Genomic DNA, 25,403 nt, shown 5'->3' on the forward strand with positions numbered 1-25,403 from the left:
TTATTTACAGCTCTTACAGGATTATAGGCCCTAAAATAATAATGTGACTCGTTTCCGAGCCGTCGACAGCCCTGCAGCTGTTTGCTTACATCAATGTCACATGCATATTATCTAAACCAGAAAATAGAACTTATTTCTTTACCATTCCATTTGATGACCTGAAGCCATGAAAAAAATATCAAAAGAATAAACTGTGTGCCTTAAAATATGAAATTAAATAATGGAATGTATGGATATAGGGGACACAGATTTATTCTTAAAAAAGCAGAATTTTGCAATTTACCTGGGTTGTTCTGGATTTTAAAACATGGATACTTTCTTATAAAAACACTGGTAACTTTCTAAACAGGTTGTTTCTGGTACAGCAGCAGATCCCCATTCACTTTACTAAAGCTGAGTTGCAATAATACTTATAGTTTCTCCACTTTAAGAAAAGTACGGTAAACCCCTATAGCTTTTATATATATAACAAACAGCCCAGTATCCGGCTCTCTGCTGCTGCTCCAGGCTCAGTGTTTTGGCTGCAGTGACTGCACTAAGCTCAGGGGGTCCTACCGATGTAGACGGCATGAGCCGCTGAGCTCAGTGATTGGCTGCAGAGGTAACGTGAGCTGTTCACATGACGTCACCATTACAGTCTCTAAACACAGAGATAAGAGCAGTGGTGGAGAGCCTGTGCTGGACCAGGGAAGGTGATTGGCCTTTCTGTTTGTTGTGTTACGTATATAAAAGCATTTGGGCTCTACTTATTTGAATATTGAAAATCCCTTTAAATCAGTAGCACATGTAAATGAATACAACTGTAGTATATCCTAATAAGGGTCACTTCATAACTTTCTAGTAGTCTGTGGTTCCACTTTTCCTACCTGCGAGCTCCTGTAATGATCACAAACCTCATAAATGACCAAAATAGGTGTAATAGAGTGAAATAGTTAATATAACTTAAGGAGGAGGGATTGCATATGGATTAAAATGTTGATTTTCCGGTGATGGAATGGCATATTTTATAAATAAATGCACAAATTGGCTTATCTTTCAAAGAACTAAATGACCATATAAGTAGTTTGTGCAGTTGACCATCTTGACAGATTTCCTTTAAAGGGGTTGTCCACTACTTGGACAACCCTTTCTCATTACCCATATTTGGCCCCTTTAAAATAAAACACCAATACTTACCTCCTGTGCCACCGCCGGGCCAACGGTGTCGGCACTCGCGTTCCTGGGGCTCACATGAGGTTGGTATGACACGTGAGCCCGGCACCCAATCACCGCTGGTGTCACTGTCCCCGCCTTGAGACGTATATGTAACTAACAGGAAGTGGGAGCTTTGGCTGGCCGCTCACTTCCTGTTAATTACTTATATGTCTGAAGTGGGGGACTGTGACACCAGGCTCACGTGTCATAATAACCTCACGTGAGCCCCGGGAACATGGCTGCCGACACTGCTGGGATGGTGCCAATGGGGCCAAATATGGGGAATGAGAAGGGGTTGTCCAAGTAGTGGACTACTCCTTTAAACCAGCTACTTGGTTGCTCTACATTGGTATTTTTGGGGATAAGATACACTCTACATTTATTGTTTATAGTTCATAGACCGTAGTGCATTACAGGAAACAAGCCTCGCACAGGCAGAAACCCCAACATTTCAGATTAGTAGCTGTCCAGTGTCTCTGCGGCCTCTCCATGGCCTCCAGGAGGGTTCAGGCAGGGAGCCATAACAATTTTGTAACAGCAGTATCTAGACATAGGGGAATTCATTTTAAATTTTTCGAAAAATTGTCATGTTCTGTGTGATAAAATAGATACATGTAATATTTAATCAAGTAAAAAACCCATCAAGAATACTTTCATAATGAAAACAGATCGCTGCAGGTTTGGCTTCCGAAGTTATATGACCAAGTGTGTATGAGGGACCATGCCGAATCTGCTAGAGTAAGAAAAGTTCTTGGTTCACCCCTTTGTCAAATTTAGAAGTTGCCAAGCGAATGCCATCCATATGTCTTACCAGGAACTGTGGACTGGCGAAAGAATGAAGTAGAAAGAACAGCCTATAGATATCTACAAATATACTCTATTTAGAAGTTTCAGTATTCCTGAATGTGGTAGAATTAGGAATGAATAGCTCTTACGTCTCATCTATTGTTCTTGTGTCTGATCTGTGGCAGACTTTTGCAACAAATTCCTCATGACGTGGGACAGGTTTTTTTTTTACTTGGAATGATTTCCAGATGAACCCCACATTACATCAGACATTGAGGTTGCTGGAGAAGAGATGAGAAAAGCTGGTGTTATGGAGACTGGGTTAATAGTTGTAGGAATGTGCTAGATGACAGGATAATTTACTATGTATCAGGAGGTGATCTAGAGCTAAATGTCAAAAGTGACCCCCATTCGGCCACCTGCAGTTTAACAAATAACAAATTGTTGCATTGATTTCTTTGGGGGTTTTTTTTGTATCTTTTGTCTTTTCATTTCAGAAAAATATATAATGCAAAAAAAAGTTTAAAACGAAATTACTCAAACCCCATTGCAAATTTGATTTATTAACAAAATGTACAAACTTTCTACAGTTTTCAATAAGCCAATCAAGAAAGAACAATTTAAATAACTTATCACAACTAAAATAACAACTGGTTTCTCCAAATTCAACATAAAATGCCACAGCCTCATATCCCGAAAAATGAAAACATTATGGGTCTCGGCAAATGTTGTTAAAAGCAAAAAAAAATTTTTTTGCAAGTTTCAGAATTTTTTTTCACCACTTAAATGAAAAAAACAAAAACTATACATGTTTGGTATCTGCGTACTCGTACTGACATGAAGAATCATATTACCAGGTCAATTTCAGCATACTTGGAATTTTTTCCTGTTTTCCAGTACACTATATTGTAGAAACAATGGTGTGATTCAAAAGTACAACTTGTCCCACAAAATACAAACCCTCAGATGGCTATATTGACGAAAAATAAAAAAGTTATGGCTTTTGAAAGAAGGGAGAGGAAAAACTAAAAACGAAAGAACAGAAAATTGCCAGGGGGTGAACGGGTTAAAGGGAACCTGTTACCAAGAAAATACAGTCCAGTCTGCAGGTACCATGTTATAGAGCAGGGGGAGCTCAGCAGATTGATATATAGTTGTGTGTGAAAAGATTCAGTATAACCTGTGTTTTAATCATTTAAATCCTCAATTCTGTGGGATTTTTGGTCCAGTGGGCGGTCCTATCAGTGATTGACAGCTATCTCTGCATGTACACTTATAGAAATAAAGCTGTCAGTCACTAATAGGACCGCCCACTGGACCAAAAATCCCACAGAGAACCGAGGATTTAAATGATTAAAACACAGGTTATACTGAATCTTTTCTCACACAACTACGTATATATCAATCTGCTGAGCTCCCCCTGCTCTATAACATGGTGCCTGCAGACTGAACTGTATTTTCTTGGTAACGGGTTCCCTTTAAACTTAAACATTTTGTTGTAGATACACTACCGTTCAAAAGTTTGGGGTCACCCAGACAATTTTTGTTTTTTTCCATGAAAACTCATACTTTTATTTATCAAATGAGTTGCAAAATGATTAGAAAATATATTCCAGACATTGACAAGGTTAGAAATAATGATTTTTATTAGAAAGAATAATTTTTTCCTTCAAACTTTGCTTTCGTCAAAGAATGCTCCCTTTGCAGTAATTACAGCATTGCCGACCTTTGACATTCTAGCTGTTAATTTGCTGAGGTAATCTTGAGAAATTTCCCCCCATGCTTCCTGAAGCCCCTCCCACAAGTTGGATTGGCTTGATGGGCACTTTTTGTGTACCATACGGTCAAGCTGCTCCCACAACAGCTCAATGGGGTTGAGATCTGGTGACTGCACTGGCCACTCCATTACAGATAGAATACCAGCTGCCTGCTTCTTCCCTAAATAGTTCATGCATAATTTGGAGGTGTGCTTTGGGTCATTGTCCTGTTGTAGGATGAAATTTGCTCCAATCAAGTGCTGTCCACAGGGTATGGTATGGCGTTGCAAAATGGAGTGGTAGCCTTCCTTATTCAAAATCCCGTTTACCTTGTACAAATCTCCCACTTTACCAGCACCAAAGCAACCCCAGACCATCACATTACCTCCACCATGCTTGACAGATGGTGTCTAGCACTCTTCCTGCATCTTTTCAGTTGTTCTGCATCTCACAAATGTTCTTCTGTGTGATCCAAACACCTCTAACTTTGATTCGTCTGTCCATAAAACTTTTTTCCAATCTTCCTCTGTCCAATGTCTGTGTTCTTTTGCCCATATTAATCTTTTCCTTTTATTAGCCAGTCTCAGATAAGGCTTTTTCTTTGCCACTTTGTCCTGAAGGCCAGCATCCCGGAGACGCCTCTTCACTGTAGACGTTGACACTGGCATTTTGCGTGTACTATTTAATGAAGCTGCCAGTTGAGGAGATGTGAGGCGTTGATATCTCAAACTAGAGACTCCAATGTACTTGTCTTGTTGCCCAGTTGTGCAGCGGGACCTCCCACTTCTCTTTCTACTCTGGTTAGAGCCTGTTTGTTCTCTCCTCTGAAGGGAGTAGTACACATCGTTGTAGGAAATCTTCAGTTTCTTGGCAATTTCTCACATGGAATAGCCTTCATTTCTAAGAACAAGAATAGACTGTTGAGTTTCACATGAGAGTTCTCTTTTTCTGGCCATTTTGAGAGTTTCATAGAACAAACAAATGTAATGCTCCAGATTCTCAACTAGCTCAAAGGAAGGTCAATTTTATAGCTTCTCAAATCAGCCAAACCGTTTTCAGCTGGGCTAGCATACTTGTGCAAGGGTTTTCTAAGGTTTTCTAAACATCTATTAACCTTCTTACACAGTTAGCAAACACAATGTACCATTAAAACACTGGAGTGGTGGTTGTTGGAAATGGGCCTCTATACACCTATGTAGATATTGCAATAAAAACAAGACGTTTGCAGATAGAATAATCATTTACCACATTAACAATGTATAGAGTGTATTTCTGATTCATTTAATGTTAGCTTCATTGAAAAAAAATGTGCTTTTCTTTCAAAAATAATGGAATTTCTAAATGACCCCAAACTTTTGAATGGTAGTGTATAAGTGTCTTTTATGACACTAAAGGGTTAAACATGTGCTTTCAAAAGATTGTGAGTCATTAATGGCTCCCACAGTTTCAGAATCATAATATGGTATGTCCTTCAGCTTTATTGAAGCTTGTAATAAACAGTGAAAATGCATTCTCGAGATTAACAAAGGCTATAGGTTGAACCTGATGGTCTTCTTGCAACCGTAGAACTGTGAAACATGAAAGGCCTGAACTAAATATGCACAGTTATCATACTCCTGTGATTGCAATGGCTTGCATTTCAATACAAGAAAGGTCGTGAAGGGTAGATCTTGGATTTGTGTCTTTTTTCAAAATAAGTAACTATAAACTGCAAATATGATTGCAACAAAAAAAGTTAGATATCTATATCATAACTGTGCACATATTTTTAGGCTTCATTGTTGTAAAATGGTAGGAGATAGCGGGTATTCTGCGCTGCTGGTGAGTAACCGATCAAGGAGTCAGAATCAAGCAAAGAAATTGACAGTGCGGTTTAGTCTTCTCCTGAAGAAGCAGTTGTAATACTTCGAATCGAAACGCATTGAGAATAAACTGTGCTGTCAACATCTTTGTATGATTCTGACTCCTTGATTGGTTACTCACCAGCAGCCCAAAATACCTGCCATCTCCTGCCAGTTTACACTAGCACGTTGGAATTACCAACCAGAGGGACTGCAGCAGCTGAAACCTTATTCAATAGCCTTTCAGAGTTCTCAGAGTTGTGTTTCACACAACCCCATCAGGTGAGTGGAACCACCGTTTGATCACCGCATTAATTTGCTACTACTGCACTTTCTTTGTTCTCTAGTTATTTTACTTGGTTTCAACATTCAAATTTTTGTCTGAGTGGAAGAATAGTGCTTCTAACTCTCGGATAAAAAAATGTGAAGGCAGCAGCCAATCAGTCTCCTCTGATTGGCTGCAGCAGTCACGTGGCAATATTTATGTCAGACCGGTGAAGGACATAGGGCTGAGTGCGGAGCAGCAGCACTATTCCAGTATATATGTTTTTTACTTTATCCACATCCTTGGGGCTGTTGATAAGGGGTTGTCCTGTAGTGGAGAACCCATTAAGGGCTTAGTTCATGGATGAAAAAGACTCCAAGAGAATACATGAAAATATTCTTCCGCATATGGCTTTGTATGAAAGTGAAGATACATACAGGGTCACTACAGACCCTGTGGAGCTTTATGGTAGCGCTATTACAGTTTGTCTAGAACAGAATGTAATGTGGTCGTGTGGTTGAGTCCTACTGCTCATTAAGACCAGTCCACTTCATATATGCAACCTGCAGGTCTTGTGCTCTGTACATCTGCGGACTCTACGCTTACTATTCAGACACATGATAACCTCTACATGCTCCGTGTATGTCACTCACATACCTCTCATAGCTCTGCTACTATATTAAGATTCCCAAGAGCCTTTTACGGTCCAGAAGGTGCTTTCTGGTGGAAGGAGTTACTTCTCATGTTAGCGCTGCATGGTCAGAGAACATTTAGCGTCTTTCACCTAATTGGATCTGGACAACTTTGTTTATTGGCACGGCCATGACATGTAGCCTTGTTTCGCAAGATAAAGGGCCTCACTTTGGCAGCTGTCTAGAAACAAACTAGACACAAAGATTTGTAAATAACCTAATACCAGATACTAGAAAACGTTATTGACAAAGGGTAAGATAAGCAGGGTACAATAAATCCACCTGCATTACGGTAACTATACAGAACATCTTCTGGGATGGGTCAGCCTGGCCAGTGATAGTTTTATTCTATTGGAATTTTCCTGACTGGCACGTAATAAAATTCCTTTAAATATATTTGTGCATATTGATGTAATTACGGTATTATACTGATGTGTCAATAATTATAAAAATATATGATCATAATAAATAAGCTGGCCTTTATTAACACCTTAATGCACTGACTATACAGAGATAAATAAGATTATCTAGGGGCTGGAAATTGCTATTCCTGCTGAAAAGTTCAGCAAGGAGTTCTGCTGCACTGACTTCTATGTAATTGCTATCGGCGAGGACGAGTGAGCTGGGGAATATGGGGGAGGTAAGAATTTTGTGTACTGACCCTTAGGGTAATTAGTGCTAGCCCTTGGGGCTCATTGTGGTTAACACTGAGGAAAATCATGACTGGCTCTTTGGAGCACACTTGGCTTTCTCTTCATAGGGGTATTACGGCTGGCACAGTACACATCTCATCTTGTGTAGACCACATTTTGAAGGAAAGACTGTTACAACTTTCTCTTTAAAAATTTTTTATCAACAGCAAAGGGTATAAGCAACACTATAAATTATTAGGAATTTCCTCTGAGTACTGTCAAGTCCTTGGAGACTCGTAATGTCCAGTTAATAATCTACAGAAAAATTATTTGTCCCATATATACAGTAGGTTATTTTTATTCTCAGGTGCTCTTTTACTTCTTCACTTGCTGTTACTGCATTTTGTCCCTAACATTCCACGCATGACTTCACGTTGCACACTTATGACTGTCATCAAGCTGTGTTGTTCCCATGGGACAGGCTGGAATCATTTTAGCTGCCGCGGTGTGCACAATATGAGGAAACGTAAGTCTGCAGTCATATAAAGTGACTGCAGACTTGTAGCCTAAGGCCAGACAATCCCTATAATGAATTAGGTGCTTATTATCAGTGACATGTGCCTCCATGCGCCTCCCCAAAAATGTTACTCCAGTCAGGTACTGGAGTACATTTCTGTGTAAGTTACACCAGCAGAGTGGTCTAACTTTTGAAGAATTTGTCTGGCGAGCTTCGCCTCAACCTGTACCGCCCATGCTTTGCCCACTCAGACAGATGTGTCCAGGACTGGTGTGAAAACACCAAAACTTGCAAAATTTTTGCACAACTTCAAGTTGCACAAAAGTTTTGCAACTTTTCAAAGTGTTTTACGCCAGGAATCTGGTGAAAACATTTTGACGACTCAGGGTCTAAGTGTATAGATTTGCGATAAGGGCTATACGATTTGATACAAGGGCTATAAGAGCTGAGTAAAATTTTTATTTTTTAATTTTTCATCTCTTTTTCAGAGATATTAGCTTTTATAGTTTAGATTCTAGTTTCCACTAAGACCAATGGGACGTTAGTAGAGATTTTTCCCTGCAGGCATTTACATTTTCCTCTGTATGACATTGACTAAATTTAACCAGGAGGCATCATGCCGTGGACAAAAAAGAACATCCCTCCAGAGAAGGTCAGATCAAGATTTCTCCTGTGAGACATGTCACTGATTACAAGCGGGGGAGATGAGTAGAGGAGAGCTGTGTTTCATTACAAACACTTCTGCATCTGCAGCTTTCATTTAACAAGACTGTCAGTTTTGCTCAACTTTCCTCCCACCACACTGACTGCTGTCAAATGGAGCTGTAAGAGGTGTTTGTAATGACACACACTCAGCTCAGCAGGTGTTGGCAGTGAGATCAGTGAGGAAAGCATGACTGTGTGTCATTACATGTCTCACAGAGAAAACTGGGTCTGACATTCTCTGGGGGGTGTTATTTTTTTTCTTGCATGATGCTACCTGTAACATTATGTAGAGGAGATAGTAAACATCCCCAGAGGGGACTCTGCTAGTGTCCCCTTGGTTTTAGCGAAAATTATAATCTAAATTTTATAAGCTAATATCTCCGCAACAGAGATGAGAAATTAAAAAAGAAAATCTATGTTTTATTTAGCTCTGTAGTCACTTTATCATGATGTGGCCAGTTTAACATCCTAAAACTAATGAAAGGTCCTTTTAAAGCAGATCTGTCACCAATTTCATAATACGAACTGTGTACAATATTAAATATACTTCTTAGGCATGATGTACTTAGTTTTAAAATTGACTCCCGCTCCATTCGTATCCTATGGTGCTGTCGAGTGCTGCGATCGGCTTTTTCCCAGCAGCCCCATAGACATTGAATGGAGCAATGGTCGGACATCCAACCTACCGCTCTATTTGGTAATAGGGATAAAAGTGCCCCGTCAAGCATAAAAATTCCCTGTTCTACCCATTGGTGCAAGTCCCAGCGGTTGGACCCCCATCAATCAATATCAGTATCATGGATAGGTGATAAAGGGGTTGTCCGGTGGAAATAAGGTAAGTGGTAAAAATTGAATCTGTGTGATTATGACAGATGTGTAGAGACAAACAACAGTATTGTATGGAAGTCTCCTCACTTGCTCATGTCTTGTTGTCATTATATGACTATAAAGTCCAATATTCTTTCACATTACGTCCCTGCCTCACTAAGGACAAAGCCCATTAAACACAACTATATCAAACTGTGAGCAAATAATTTTGATATGGAAAAAAATAATACCTCCATCCTATAAACTATTGACATCTTTATCTAATCATTATGGGTTGTTCAAGTACAGAGTCCACCATTACTCTCTAGAGAGAGTTTGGATATTTTTCTCTGTGTTGCTCCCAAGCAGAAGCTTCATTCACTTTGTTCTCGATCAGGTAGATTCCTCTGATGGGGAACACCTGTGATTTCACATCTATGCTAATTAATGCACTGATTTGTGTAGGTAGTTGATTATTTTCTCAGCGGATTGCTGCATTTTAGTTAGAAATATCTACCAGTGACTTTTGCTAGGAGTAAATTTCAGATTTTAAGTAATGACAGCTTTAATGTCCCTTTAAAGATTTTTGGAAATAGTGGTCTCTGAAGAGTCTGTTATAAATAAAACATAGAACAAAGTAGGTCAGTTACGTAACCTGCGTAGTAATTGTCTGTGTCTATTGGATTGTGTAGAAGGTTTAATAAACATAGTAGTTATTTCGTCATGCAGTCTAAAAAGATTTAATATAGTATGCCGGAAAGTGAAGAGGAATAAGCAAGTAATAAAAAGGATTAGGGAACGAAGAGGAAACCTCTGTTACCATCATCATCACAAGAACTCATCATAAAGTGCATTGCAAACCAAGTGCATACATGGGTGGGCAACATGTTTAATATGACTGAGATGCCAGTGCGCCCTTTACCGATTGTTTTACGCTACCAGCACAGCATGTCTCAAGGTATATACAGCGCCTTCAAAAAAGCATTCATACCTGTGAACTTTTCCGCATTTTTTCACATTACACCCATAAACTTAAAGGGGTATTCCCCCCTCTAAGATCTTATCCCAATATGTAGTAGGTGTAATATTAATAATATTAGCAAAAAGCTCCAATTAGAAATGTAGCATAGTTCTTTAACAGAGACGAGATGGAGTCCAGAGTAACTCTGCTGCCTCATTATAGTGAATGGACCCCTCAGGGGTTTCATCTGAATCACGTCATTTGGAAATTTAGATGGAAACTCCAATGTAAGTGCTCAGCATAGAGCGCAGGATAAATATGATCCAAAATATTATGTAAATGTTTCCAATAAAAGTTTCAACTCAATCCACAAAAAAAGCAAGTACCCACTCAGGTCCGTCATCTGTCAATGGAAATATAGGGGCTTCCACATTACTGGTAGCACAAAGGCTCTGGAAAAGCGCTATGGCTCATCACTCCCCTAAAGTAATCCAGCGAATTTTGGCTCCCAAATCCAAATGCCCCCATCCATTCTGAGCCCCACAGTGTGCCTTAACCACATGTTTGCCATTTCTTTAACGAAGAGAGCCAGCTTAATTTATGGGGTCCATGTCTCCAGAAGCATGAGTTGGGTGCAATGTATGGGTGCTACAATGTATAGACACTACAATGTATGGGACACTACAATGCAGATTTGCAATTTTCACTCAGCAACATCCATTGCTGCTCGTTTCTGGAAAACACCCATGGAGTCAAAATGATCACTACACCTGTAGATAAATTCCGAGAGGAATGTAATTTCCGAAATGGGGTCACTTGAGAGGGGATTCTGCTCTTCTGGCACTTAGGGGCTCTGTGTATGAAGTCTGCAAACTATTCTACGATAATTTGTTCTCCGAGAGTCAAATAGGGCTCCTTCCCTCCCAAGTCTTGCCGTGTGGCTAAGCGGTATTGTACAGACACATATGGGGTATTGCCAAGTTCAGCAGAGATTGTGTTACAAATTTTGGTGCCATTTTCACCCATTTCCCCATGTGAAAATGTAAAATATGGGGTCTGCAAATACGACATGGCTTCCGCTATCTATTCCAGACAATTTTGCGGTCCAAAAGTCAAACAGTGCTCCTTCCCTTCCGAGCCCTGTTGTGTGCCAAAACAATAGTTTTTCACCACATATGGGGTTTTGATGAACTCAGGAGAAATTGCACAAAAAATTCTATGGTCCATTTTCTCCTGCTACCCTTATGAAAATGAAAAACTTGGGGCTAAAGCAACATTTTTGTGGGAAAAATTAGATTTTTTATTTTCATGATGCAATGTTATAAAATTTTGTGAAGCACCTGCGGGTTCAAGGTGATCATCACACCTCTAGATAAATTCCTTGAGAAGTGTAGTTTCCAAAATGGGGTCACTTGTGGGGGTGTTCCACTGTTTAGACACATCAGGCTATGCAAATGCGACGTGGCCAATTTTGCTCTCCAAAAGTTGAATGGTGCTCCTTCACTTCCAAACCCTGCTGTTGAAAATATAAATCTGAAAATTGTGATGTGCATTTGTATTCAGCCCCCCTGAGTCAATATTTTGTAGGACCACTCTTTACTGCAATTACTGCTGCCAGTGTTTTGGGGTATGTCGCTACCAGCATTGCACATCTAGAGGCTGACATTTTTGCCCATTTTTCTTTGCAAACTAGTTCTAGCTCAGTGAGATTAGATGGAGAGTGTCTGTGAACAGCAATTTTTAAGTCTTAACTGCTTCTCTAATTAGTTCTCTCCTTCCTTGGGATGTTAGTGTAGGTGGATGGCCATGTCTTGGTAGGTTTGCAGTTGTGCCATACTCCTTGCATTTTTGGATGATGGATTGAACAGTGCTCCATGAGATGTTCAGAGCTTGGGCTATTTTTTTCATACCCTAACCCTACTTTACTCTTCTCCATAACTTTATCCCTGACCTATCTGGTGTGTTTCTTGGTTTTCGTGATGCTGTTTGATCCTTAATGTTCTTAAACAAACTTCTGAGACCTTCACAGAACAGCTGTCATTATACTGAGAAAAAATTACACACAGTTGGACTCAGTTTACTAATTATGTGACTTTTGGAGGCAGTTGGTCACTCAGGATTTTATTTAGGGGTATCAGACTACAGGGGGATGAACACAAATGCACGTCACAATTTCCAGATTTATATATTTTTTTAATAATTAGAAAACCATGTATCATTTCCTTCACATTTAACAAACACTTGCAACTTAGGCTATGTGCCCACGATGCAGAAATGCTCCGGATTTTTCCTGAGCGTTTCTGCATCTCCCTGGCAGAGAAAACGCATGCGGATTGCACATGCGGATTGTACATGCGTTTTTCCTGCTAGGAACATGCGGATGTGAAGCGTTCTTCACATGCATTTCCGCATGCGGGTTGACAAGCGCTTTCCAAGCGATTTTAGCATCACTTGGAAAATGCTTGTCAACTTGGTCACACTATATAAATCCATGCAATCGGCATGGATTTATATAGTGTGACCCCAAAGAATGGTTAAAAATAAAAAATAAATCTATACTTACCATCCGATGGCCCCCCATGTCTTGCTTCACTCCGTCCTGGCTGCTGGCAGATCGCGGTACACTGCACTGAAGGACCTGCCGACGTCAGCGTCGCGTGACCCGTCACATGACTATGACGCCAGCGCAGGTCCTCCAGTCTATCGCGATCTGCCGGCAAGGGAAGAGGAGCAACACCGCAGGCCATCAGAAGGCAAGTATAACATTTATTTTTTATTTTATTCTTTTTTTTTTTTTACAGTTTCTATGGTACCCGGGTCCGCAGGAGAGTCTCCGTTCCTCTAGACCTGGGTACCATCCGCACATTGAACGCATGTATTCCGCATGTGCTTATCTAGTGAAGCGGAATACATGCGTTCTAATGCAAGTCAATGGCGGCGAAAACGCAGCACTTCCGCAAAATAATTGGTAGTGCTGCGTTTTTTTCCGCAATGATAATCCGCAGCGGAAATTTCCGCAGCATGTGCACAGCACATGCGGATTATCATTGGGGGACATGGCAGGCCTTCTACCAAGCGTTTTTTAAGCGTTTCTGCAGCGTTTTTGCCGCTGCGGAAACGCTTAAAAAACGCATCGTGGGCAAACAGCCTTAGCGTTGGTATATCATACAAAATCCCAATAAAATACATTTAAAGTAGTCGGTGTAACATGAAAAATTCGGAAAAGTTTACAGGTTATGAATACTTTTTCAAGGCACTGTATATTATGGTTAGTCTTATTGTCCTCTGTTTTGTACTACTGTAATGTGATATATAGAGGTCCTTTATTTTTGGGATACCCCTGGTTTCTCTGTTTTATTATTGTGGTACTACCTTGGCTATATTTACTACCATTGAGTTACCAGTGTGCTACTTTCAGTATTATTGTCAGTGATAGAATAATATTTAAAACAAAGGAGAAAAAATGGTGGGGGGCTTTTCAGGGAGACTTTTTGGTCTGTTTAGTGGGCCATTACATAACCTAGGTTCTTCAATTATGTTTGTCTTTTTCATTTGGCCTCTCTTATATTATTAATTATAATTACACTGTGTTCCAAATTATTATGCAAATAATATTTTCTCAGATTTTCCCAAATTACCTATATGAATTGCAGTCATTGTAATTTTCCAGTCAAATAACTATTAGAGTACAATTGAAAATTATCTATTTTACATTGCTTTATTTATGTTCCCCTATTTTTGTATATCCTTTTGGGCAAGATCCAGTATCTACCAGCTTTTATGCCTTTATATTTTTTTTATTTAATTCATTTTCTAATGGAATATATTATATTTTATTTTGAAGACGTATTGTAGGTTTAATAATTAATTTAACTGTATGCAAATGTGACACCCCAGGGGTCTGGTTGCCACAGTGATAGAGATATTATGTCTGAGAGCAGGTGGGAGGTCCTTTGGTCAGGGATCCTGTGCATGCCACACCTCCTGCCCAGTCTTGGGAGGGGAAGAACTTCCCCTGTATAAACCCGGGGCTGAGGCAGGGTGAGTCAGACAAGGAGAGTGGAGAAGAGAAGCAGCATAGGAAACAGCAGAGTTACAAGGAGTCAGGGGCTGGCAGCTACAGAGCTCGCCCTGACTAAGAAGATTCTTTACCGGACCCGGAGTCCGAGGCTGTGGGGACTAACTCCTACCCAGCAGCAGAATCCGTCGGGCAGGGGATTTCAGGTCCTCTGGCCCAGAAGCCCGAAGGCACGGTCACACGTGTGGGACCAGCACCGCCATCGTGGAGCGGAAGCCATTAGAAGGCCCCGAGTCACCGGCCATACGGGTGATCACCACACGGTACACTCAGGGACGTGGGCTACTTACATCAGCTTCTAGCAAGGTAGCCAGAAGAGTACAGTCAGTTTGGGAGGCCTACAACTACGCCTGGCCAGGGGAGATCCCATCTGCTCAAAGACTGACCAGGCCCCGTTTGCTAGCAAGTACTCCGGGAGGGTCTGTCGTTGTTACCAGTAAAGACCCTGAACTACACCGTACCGTCTCTGAGTGGTTCCTGCTACCCCCATCATCCACGTCGGCTGCCCTGAGGCCATACCCCTCCCGTTGGGGGTTATACTATCACGCTGCACAATCCTACCACCGGCCTCAGCGGTCTGCCCTGCAGCAGCAGCTTCCTGGCTGCACTCAACGGGTGGCGTAGTCATCAACTATTTACTACTAATAGACTGCCGTCTAGTTTGACTCCCTGGGCACGGACCGGGTCACCGCCACGACATTACAACCCTCCACGGATCCGGCTCCGGGTAAGCTCCCGCGTGCGCACCGCAGCGCGACACAGGCCCAGGGGCGCGTCAACTTTGGCGTAGTCGGCAGGATTTCGTGCCCGCAACCACCGGGTACTGCGTGCCTGAAAAGCAAAGACTGTTCAAACTTACCAGTGGTGAAGGTTTCCCGCCATCCGGCGCCATCTTCTACCTTCTTCCCGCCATCCGCGAAGTTTTCCCGCCATCCGGCGCCATCTTCGACCTTCTTCCCGCCATCCGTGGAGTTTTCCCGCCATTGGACGCCATCTTGAGGACGCCGCGCGGGAAGAAGAGGGGCGTGGACTCCGAAAGCGCGCGAGAACTGAAGCCCCGCCTCACGTCCGGACGTTGCGTAAGGTCCTGGAAGGAGCCCAGCAGACGCCGACGTCACAGGAGCGCGACGGAAGGTCCTCAACCCTGACGATCCACTGCGGAGCCGCGGCCTACGGAAGAGGATCATCGCAAGGTAGGCCACGGTCCACTAGGGGGGAGGAAGATGTCGGATACGGAGGAGAGCTTCACTGCCTCAACCCCCGCCAGCGCTACCGCTGCTGCAGTTATGCCCTTCACCATGCCCTATATCCCGGGAGCAGCTTGGCTACCCCAGTACTCAGGGGAGTCACATACCCTGCATGACTTTAGAGAAAAGCTGGATAGCCTCTTCCAGGTGTACCCCCTCACAGAAGAGCAAAAAGTGAGCATCCTGGTGGCCCAACTAACCGGGGCAGCCAAAAGGGAAGTAAAATCCTGGCCACCTGGGAGGAAGACTGTCGCAGGGATTTTAACCCGGCTGAAGGACACCTTTGATACCCGCACCTCAGCCGAGATTAAGCTTAGATTCTACGGGTGCAAGCAGCGAGCGCATGAGAGTATACGGGACTATGCACTAAACCTACAAGAGGCCCTGAGGGCCATAAAGCAGACCGACCCTGATGGGGTGGGAAACGAGGACAGGCTGTTGACTGAACAATTTATAGAGGGTTTATATTGCAATGCCCACCGAACCCAGTTGCGGGCAATGGCCTTACAGGATCCCCATCTGGACTTTGCACAGTTCAAGGACAGAGCCATCCGGGCGCTCCGAGAACCGGCACCAGGTGGCGTTGTGACCCACAGACGCCCCACTACCACTTACTACCAGGAGGCGGCGCCCTTGTCAGCAGGGCCTGTGGGAGCTGATGCGCAGGCTTTGGACAATGACCCGGCTCCAGACCTACACCATCAGGTCCAAGAGCTAGCTAAGAGCGTTGCTGCGCTAACCCGAACTGTGCAGTCTTTACAGGTTTCCACCCCAGGGAAGATCCAGCTGGCATCCGGACCGGAGGACATCCCGTGGCGTCGACCAAGGAGGACCCCACCGGCCAGAGGAAGACCCAGTGACCGATACAGTGAGGACGGACGACCCATCTGCCGCCGCTGCAATCAACCCGGACATATGGCAAGGTACTGTTCTTTAAACGGGCACAACCTGGGGTAGAGGGCCAACCCCCAGGAAAAAGATCACCAGGCCCATCGAACTGGCGCGACAGATATGTGGGAGGACGTCCAGTGTTGCCTGTGGTACTGGATGGCATTCCCATGAGTGCCCTACTGGACACCGGGTCACAGGTCACCACCATCCCGTACGTGCTCTTCAAGCAGTACTGGAATGACTCGGATATTACCCGCTACCCCGACGACGACTTGAGTATCATCGCCAGCAATGGTCAGCCCGTGCCACAGATCGGATTTAAAGAGGTGACCATCAAAATTGGTAGAGTCGAACTGGCCGCACAGGGACTGATCATTGTAGATATCGATAAACATGAGAGTCACCCAAAAATAACTCTAGGAACTAATGTAATTGAAAATTGTCTTGCAGAGGTGATTTTCCTTTTACAGCAGGTTGCCAAGAATGCCAGCTCCGGCGAGCAGCGGGTGCTCCAGAAAGAGATCCGGGCACTGATGCAACGGCAACAAGTGGAACTCTCCGGCGGTGAGATTGGTAGCGTAAGAATGTGTGACCCTTTTCCTATTGCCATGCCCCCAAAAAGTGAAATGATGATTTGGTGCCGGGCAGCTATTGGTCTGAGAGGTAGAGATTACCAGGCAATGGTAGAACCAGTTTACTCAGACAGTAGGCCCACCATTTTGACAGCACGGGGGGTGGTCAATGTACGCCATGGGAGGGTGCCCATTCGCATAATAAATATCGGGGAGAGGGAAGTGTACCTGCCCCGGTATGCCACGCTAGCCAAATTATATACCACTAATCAAAGTTCTATACAATCTGTGGAACCCTTGCCTCCATCTCACCCGGAGGAAGGTAACGGCTCTAAGAAAGACATGGAGGACTGGTGTCAGAAACTACATTTGGGTACTGACTCCACTCCCTCACATCAGAAACAAGGAGTCTATCGGGTGGTTCAAGAGTATGAGAGAGTGTTTAGTAAACACCCGTTAGACTTCGGGCGAGTCAAGGGGGTAGAACATCGCATCCCCACGGGAGATCATCCTCCCATAAAAGAGAGGTATCGACCCGTACCCCCTGCACATTACCAACACGCCAAGGGGATGCTTAGAGATATGAAGGAGGCTGGGGTAATCCGGGATAGTTGTAGCCCCTGGGCAGCCCCATTAGTTTTAGTCAAAAAGAAAGACAACACCATGAGGATGTGTGTAGATTACCGGAAAATCAACCGTATCACACACAAGGATGCGTACCCCTTACCAAGGATAGAGGAGTCATTGGCTGCTTTAAGATCTGCTAACTTCTTCTCTACCTTGGATCTCACTAGCGGGTACTGGCAGGTTCCTGTAGCAGAGGCGGACCGGGAGAAGACCGCATTCACCACCCCGATGGGACTTAGCGAGTTCACCTGCATGCCGTTCGGACTCTGCAACGCACCAGGAACCTTCCAACGCCTAATGGAGTGTTGTCTGGGCCACAGAAACTTCGAGACGGTCCTGTTGTACCTGGACGATGTCATCGTATATTCCAAGACGTATGAGGACCACCTGAAACACCTGGCGGAAGTGTTCGAGGCTCTGGCGAGTTACGGCCTAAAGGTGAAACCCTCCAAGTGTCACCTCCTGAAACCAAAGGTGCAGTACCTGGGACACGTGGTGAGCGCTGACGGAGTGGCTCCCGACCCCGATAAGATCACCGCAATTAAGGGATGGCCAAGCCCCTCCAGCGTAAAAGAAGTGCGGCAGTTCCTCGGGTTGGTAGGCTACTACCGAAGGTTTATTCCCGGTTTCACCAAAAAGGCAGCACCTATGCAGGACCTCCTGATAGGCCAGTCCCGGAAGGCCAAGAACCAGAAGCCGCCCTTCAAATGGGAAGAGCTGGAAGAAGAGTCCTTCCGCCAGCTGAAGATGGCCCTCACGGGGGACGAAATCCTGGCGTACCCGGATTATAGCCAGCCCTTTATCCTCTACACCGACGCCAGTAACATCGGGCTAGGAGCCGTACTGTCCCAGATCCAGCAGGGGAAGGAACGAGTAATCGCCTACGCCAGCCGAAAACTGCGACCCACCGAAAGGAACCCCGAGAATTACAGCTCATTTAAGTTAGAGTTCCTGGCCGTAGTATGGGCAATCACTGAGCGCTTTAAGCATTACCTCGCTTCTTCCCGGTTCACCGTGTACACGGATAACAACCCGCTGACACACCTGGACACGGCAAGACTCGGTGCCCTGGAGCAGAGGTGGATGGCCCGTCTGTCCAACTACGAGTTCACAATTAAATACCGGGCAGGACGCTCCAATACCAACGCGGACGCCCTGTCCAGGATGCCCAACCTGCCGGACGGAGGAGAAGATCCGGAGGGACTGGAAGAAGTTGAACTCCCTGCGTTCCACCGTCATGGGACTATTCAGTATTCCCACCGGGTAAGGAGTAAGCAGGCTGCTACGTTGAACCCCTTACCCCACTACAACTGGGCGGAAACGCAAGACAGCGACCCTGCCGTCCGACTGGTGAAGGAGATGCTGACTCGGCCGGAGGCTCGCCTTGAACCAGACGCTCCGGAGGAAGCCAAACAACTATGGGCAGAGAAGAGTCGACTGTTCCTTTACAAAGGGAAGTTGTGCCGCAGAATGGTTAACTCCCGGACGCATGAATTACTCTGGCAAGTAGTGGTGCCACGAAGAGACGCAGCCATGGTGATGGAGGCATACCACGACGGAGCTGGACACTTTGGGTGGAAAAAGCTGGAGTTCCTGCTGCGCGAGCGGTTCCACTGGGTAGGCATGAGGGGAACCATCGAGAAGTGGTGCAGAGATTGTGGCCCGTGCAACCTGAGAAGGAAGGACCGAGCCAGCCAGAAGACTCCCCTGCAGTCCATCGTCACCCGGCAACCGTTGGAACTGGTAGCCTTGGATCATGTAAAACTGACCCCAAGCAGAAGTGGCTACGTCTACGCGTTAACCATCGTGGATCATTACTCCCGGTTCTTGGTTGTCGTCCCCGTCAAGGACTTAACGGCTCAAACAGCAGCTAGAGCCTTCCAGCAGCACTTCTGCCGTCCACACGGGTACCCGGACCAAGTGCTGACGGACCAGGGACCTGCCTTTGAAGCGGAGGTCTTTCAGGAATTCTGCAATCTGTATGGCTGCCGGAAGATAAGGACGACACCCTACCATCCGCAGACTAATGGACTTTGTGAAAAAATGAACCAGGTGGTAATGGATCTTCTAAAAACGTTGCCCCTGGAAGAACGCAGTCTGTGGTCTGAAAAGTTGCCCGATCTGGTGGACCTATACAACCACATCCCGGTAGGTTCCACCAACTGTACCCCGGCTTACCTAATGAGGGCAAGACCTGGTAAGTTACCTGTTGACCTGGAAATGGGAGTCCTGACCCCCGAGGACACTTCACCAGAAACAGACTGGGACACAGAGAGGCAGCAGCAGTACCGGAGAGTACAGGAGAGCGTGGAGCGAAGTCTCTGTCAGGCTAGGGAAAGACAAGAGAAAACTTACAACCAGTATGCTCCCGCTGTTCCCCTGGTACCCGGAGAGCAGGTCTTGAAGAGGAAGAGACGGCTCCACAAGTTGGACGACCAGTGGGAGAAGGACCCGTACACCGTACTGCCCTCAAGCCACGAGAACCCGAAGGTCTGTACCATCAGTAAAGACGGAGGGGAAACCACAGCCATTGTATCCCGGGACCACCTGAAGAAGTGTCCCGAACAACTGAGGAACCCTGAAGAGGAACAAGAAGACCATCGACCCGTGGAAGAAAGGGAAGATATGGTTAGTACCGTGCTCGGGGACTTTCCTCAGTCTTGGACTCAAGTCAATGGTGCAGTTGTGGTACCCGTACTCACCTTCCTCCAACCATCATCCCAAGAACCTACGGAGCAACGGGTAGAGCTGGAAGAACAGCCGGTCCAGGAGGCAGAAGACTCCACACAAGCAGAACAGGAGAATCAACCCTCTGCTTATAGTGAGCCTGCCGTACCCCTAGTGAGACAAAGAGCCGGTAGACAGCTGCCCAGTTTACCCTTGACAGCTCCTACACCCTGTAGTTCAGGGCCAGACAGTCAGCTCCGTAGGTCCACTCGGGCCACTAGAGGCCAGTTACCCGCACGCTGGAGAATTTAAAGTGTATAAATTGTTTTATTTATGTTTTTCTGTGTCTTGTTGCTTGTGTATAATTTTGTGTTTCTAGTTATTTTTAGGAAACCTTGGTGGATTTACCGGGAATCCTTGTATATAGTTGGAGCGTAACCCAGGATGGACTAGAGACTGTTAAGGACTCGGGGTAGGACAGACCCCTACCTGGTTACGTCTCCCTGTGTTGGTGAAATGGACACCTTTGCTTTTCTTCAAAGACTGCATCCGGTTGCGGACACGCCGTAACCATCTTATGTGTTTTTCTTATAGTATTGTTATTGTTATACTTTGTTATGTTTTTCTAAATGTGTTTAGTCCCGGAGTACTAAATTTCACTAGGGGGGAATGTGACACCCCAGGGGTCTGGTTGCCACAGTGATAGAGATATTATGTCTGAGAGCAGGTGGGAGGTCCTTTGGTCAGGGATCCTGTGCATGCCACACCTCCTGCCCAGTCTTGGGAGGGGAAGAACTTCCCCTGTATAAACCCGGGGCTGAGGCAGGGTGAGTCAGACAAGGAGAGTGGAGAAGAGAAGCAGCATAGGAAACAGCAGAGTTACAAGGAGTCAGGGGCTGGCAGCTACAGAGCTCGCCCTGACTAAGAAGATTCTTTACCGGACCCGGAGTCCGAGGCTGTGGGGACTAACTCCTACCCAGCAGCAGAATCCGTCGGGCAGGGGATTTCAGGTCCTCTGGCCCAGAAGCCCGAAGGCACGGTCACACGTGTGGGACCAGCACCGCCATCGTGGAGCGGAAGCCATTAGAAGGCCCCGAGTCACCGGCCATACGGGTGATCACCACACGGTACACTCAGGGACGTGGGCTACTTACATCAGCTTCTAGCAAGGTAGCCAGAAGAGTACAGTCAGTTTGGGAGGCCTACAACTACGCCTGGCCAGGGGAGATCCCATCTGCTCAAAGACTGACCAGGCCCCGTTTGCTAGCAAGTACTCCGGGAGGGTCTGTCGTTGTTACCAGTAAAGACCCTGAACTACACCGTACCGTCTCTGAGTGGTTCCTGCTACCCCCATCATCCACGTCGGCTGCCCTGAGGCCATACCCCTCCCGTTGGGGGTTATACTATCACGCTGCACAATCCTACCACCGGCCTCAGCGGTCTGCCCTGCAGCAGCAGCTTCCTGGCTGCACTCAACGGGTGGCGTAGTCATCAACTATTTACTACTAATAGACTGCCGTCTAGTTTGACTCCCTGGGCACGGACCGGGTCACCGCCACGAGATTACAACCCTCCACGGATCCGGCTCCGGGTAAGCTCCCGCGTGCGCACCGCAGCGCGACACAGGCCCAGGGGCGCGTCACAAACATATCCTCTCTGTAAAAAGATAATAAGAAATTCTGAAAATTTGTCAGATTACTTTCAAATCCTGTATATTTTGTAATAAATGCATTTTAATAAATTAGTAAAACTGGAACCTTGTTGTTATTCTTGACAACATATAAGGCCTTATTGCCTTTGCACCTATTTTTTGTCAAGTTTTGTGTGTTTGTGTAACATCCCTGGTGGCGTGCTAACATGGCTTACCACCCCCCACCATGCAAGATCGCCAACTTACCTATCAATCCTGGCTGCACACTTTGCTCCATTACTTGCTGTGTGCATGTCTCTTGTCTGATTGCTTAGGGCGGCGGCGCTGTTACTTCCTGATTCTTAAAGTTACAGAGTGCGCAGTCCTAATGCGTCCCCAGCCTATTGCTGTGAGTCAATGGATACTTAAACACCCTCCACCCAGTGTCCTCCGCGCCTGCAGTTCTGCTCTGCTCTGCTTGTCCTCCGTGCCTGCGGTTCTGCTCTGCTCCGCTTGTCCTCCGCGCCTGCAGTTCTGCTCTGCTCTGCTCCGCTTGTCCTCCGTGCCTGCGGTTCTGCTCTGCTCTGCTTGTCCTCCGCACCTGCGGTTCTGCTCTGCTCCACTTGTCCTCCGCGCCTGCGGTTCTGCTCTGCTTGTCCACCGCACCTGTGGCTCTGTTCCTTTATCCCAGTCTGTACTGGTCTCTATCCAGCCTGCTTTCCTACCTGCCAGTATCGGCCTGTCTGCATACTTGCCGTGCCTGCTAGTACCCACCTGTCTGCATACCAGCCGTGCCTGCCAGTACCCACCTGTCTGCATACCAGCCGTGCCTGCCAGTACCCACCTGTCTGCATACCAGCCATGCCTGCCTGTACCCACCTGTCTGCATACCAGCCTAACCTGCCTGTTCCTGCATTCCCCGGTGTGGGTCAACAGCTGTGACCGGGGTCTGACCTGGTGTAGCACCTGGGCCACCTCCCACTTCCCTCCTCGGACCACGGAGTCGATTAAGCCGCCGTGTGTTCGTGGTCGGATCTAGCAAGGCCCCTAGCACGCCCCTCCAGGCACTCCTCGGTTCTTGGCCCAGTGGGACCACTAATCACGCTTACGCCAGTCAGTCTGAGCGTGAGCGTAACAGTTTGCTCAGGCCATGGTCCCCATTGAGCCCCACAGCCCTTCGCTCTCGGAGACACTTGAATCCTTGTCTGGTGATTACGTGCACCAAGGAAAAAAATTTTCTCAAGCTGAGGTCCAGGCGATTTACGCACCAGCCCAAATGGAGCTATCTGCACTTGTTCCTGCGGATCCACCACGGTACTATGGGGATCCAAAGCAAAGCCGTATGTTTGTGGAGCAGTGCATGCTGCATTTCAAATTCTATTCTCACTATTTTCCCACCGATCGGGTTAAAGTAACATTTCTGATGTCCTACCTAGCGGGTGATGCCTTGAATTGAATCACTCCCCTATGGGAAGCATGGGATCCTATCGTCTCTGACCTGCAGGCCTTCCTGGTGGCCTTTCTAATGGTCTTCGATGACCCTAACCCTGAAGCTTCTGCTAAAGCTTCCCTTCCCAATATCCTGGAGCATTCCCGATGGGTGATGCGTATAAGTAGCCCACGAGTTCCCCAGCCTGAAGAGGCTACTGCCCACGCAGAATCCACAGAGGATGACAATGCTCCGCAGCATACTTCTCTTCCCAACCTCAAGAGGCAGTCCAGACGTGCAAGGCGTAGAGGTAAACCGTCACGTCAGGTTCTGTCCTCCCAAAGACCTCCTGTTCCCCAGCCTGTAGAGGCAGCTATACACACAGAATCCATAAAGGTTGACCATGTTCGTCAGGCAAAGCAGAGGCCGGAACTCAGTCATAAAATCGGATTGCGGACCCGCTGCGGTTGTTTGGGACACCCTGATGATCTTTGTCCAGCGAAGGTTGGAGAGTCCCAAGACATTAGGCCTGTAGGAGAGGCTGCCCTTGGCGTTAGTGTTTCCTCTCCACAGATGACCATGACTGTCTCCGTGGCAAGTGAAGGCCTTGGATTAACCGGAAGTTTCGGGCTTAAAGCCTTGAAGAGTTGGTGTCTGATTCCCGTCCGACAACTCCAGAATCCAGTTTGGGCATTGTCAGCGGAAGGATGAGCCCTACTCAGAAGCAGTCAAAATATGTCTGTACAAATTAAGCTCCAGATTGGAGCATTACACATGAAGAAGTTCATATTCCAGGTGCTGTCTGGTTTACCCACAGCTCGCCAGAGCCGAGTGGCCGCTCAGGTCTGGAGATCCTGCATGGTGTTTCCTGGGGGACTGCTGAGGTACAAGGGGTGTCCAGTCCCCATACCTTCATGACAGTCAGCTGTTATGTTCTGCTACCAGAGCTAAGGAAAGAGAGGAGATCTGTCCCTACGATAGAACTCAGCTTAATCCCTACGATGTAACAGGGGACCTGATCCTGCGATCAGACCTGCTAAAGTCCTAAGCTAGTCTGTACGGAGACCTATAGATGTGGGGAAGGAATCCCTACAAGTACTAAGGACTGGGAGGAATATGGGACACCTCCTAACAGAAATAGTAGCAGACAGACAAACAAACAAAATATATAGAACATAGAGGTCAGTAGACCAAGCAAACTAACAGAGCAAGACACAGAGCACAGGCTAGCTAGAAAGTAGATATACAATGAAGTCCAGCAAAGCCAGAAGGGCGGAGCAGGCTTAAATAGGCCAACAAGGTCATGTGACCAGCAAAGGAAAAAAAAACCTAAGAGCAAGGTTCTAACAGTACCCCTCCTTCTAAGAGGATCCTCCGGATCCCCTAGGACCAGGCTTATCAGGAAATCTCCTGTGAAACGCTCTGATAAGTCTGGACGCGGAAACATCATCCGACCTCACCCAAGAGTTATCCTCGGGTCCGAAACCTTTCCAGGCCACAAGATACTGCAAACTACCTCTATACAGTCTAGAGTTAAGGATGCGAGAAATTTCATATTCCCCGTCCTCCACCACCGGAGGAACAGAGGCAGAGGCGTCACAATCCGATACAACAGCTTTTTTCAACAGAGAGACATGAAATACCGGATTAATTCTCCAGGAGGTAGGAACCTCCAACCTAACAGCAGATTGGTTGACAACCTGAAGCACCTTAAAGGGCCCTACAAACTTGGGACCCAATTTCTTAGAAGGAATCCTCAACCGCAGATTCCTAGAGGACAACCAAACCATGTCACCAACAGCGAACAAAACCTCCTGTCGTTTCCTATCAAATTAGTCCTTAGATTTTCTGTTGGCCTCCTGAAGATTACCACGCACATCCGTCCAAACTCTCTCCAAATCACCGGAAAAATTCTCCTCCTCAGGCACGGCAGATCCCAACTTGGAGAACGACCCAAACGACGGATGTCTCCCAGAACAACAAAAAAAAGGCGAACAACCAGCAGAAGAAGATGTATGATTGTTCAGAGCAAATTCAGCAAGTGGCAGAAACTCAGACCACCCCTCTTGATTGTCTGCCACAAAACAACGCAAGAACTGCTCAAC

The 25,403-nt window shown here is 46.0% G+C and overlaps 1 protein-coding gene across 3 annotated transcripts in view; it reads left to right on the forward strand.

The window, feature by feature from the left end:
- DAPK2 (death associated protein kinase 2) overlaps positions 1-25,403 on the forward strand; it is a 100,811-nt gene that overhangs the window by 9,708 nt on the left and 65,700 nt on the right. The gene's annotated exons all lie outside the window — the stretch shown is intronic.

Source organism: Phyllobates terribilis, unplaced genomic scaffold (genome assembly GCF_046119375.1).
Source record: "Phyllobates terribilis strain yellow unplaced genomic scaffold, ASM4611937v1 Scaffold_11__3_contigs__length_659146591, whole genome shotgun sequence".
Classification (NCBI taxonomy): domain Eukaryota; kingdom Metazoa; phylum Chordata; class Amphibia; order Anura; family Dendrobatidae; genus Phyllobates; species Phyllobates terribilis.